The sequence below is a fragment of the Antrostomus carolinensis genome, unplaced genomic scaffold (assembly GCF_000700745.2).
Source record: "Antrostomus carolinensis isolate BGI_N321 unplaced genomic scaffold, ASM70074v2 scaffold21896, whole genome shotgun sequence".
Lineage (NCBI taxonomy): Eukaryota > Metazoa > Chordata > Aves > Caprimulgiformes > Caprimulgidae > Antrostomus > Antrostomus carolinensis.
This window is the reverse complement of record NW_010321474.1, coordinates 26,932-27,517: the sequence shown is the minus strand read 5'-3', so window position 1 is coordinate 27,517 and position 586 is coordinate 26,932.

The window sequence follows — 586 nt, the reverse complement described above, 5'->3', positions numbered from 1 at the left end:
AGTGCCCTTCCTATTACATAACATTTGGAAAGGTAAAAATAAGAGAAAAATACTTTGATAAGCAGTTACAGACTTGAATTTTTAGTTTCATAATTAAATGATAGGTGTTTTCCATGCTATTGCCTAAAGAATAGGTGCATGCCTGGTCACCCCTCCATATCCGTACTGTTGTAATGCAGTGCACTGATGTACCTTTAAACAGAGCATTGTAACCTGTGTTAGCCTCTTAAAAGATGAGATGACTCTGCCTTCCCAATTCATTCTATTATTGCTTTTGAATTTTCATGTTCTACTGTTATATTTCCAGGAGTTTTCTATGTATAAAATCTCATTTGTGAAATGTCTAAGTCAGGAGAATCTACTGCAAAGCCAGCCCATTGAAGCCCAAGCCAAGCCATTTGTTCTTCAGTCGATATAGTATGTGATTAAAAACTTCTCAGGTTGGATATTCTGTTTTGGAGGAGCAGACTTTTAGCCTTTGTAGTTCTTTTTGCAACATACGATATTATTAATTTTTGGTAGGTTTTTAAAGGAAATTAATTTTTCCCCTAAGTATTTTTTCCCTCTTTCACTTCTTTTCTTTCCT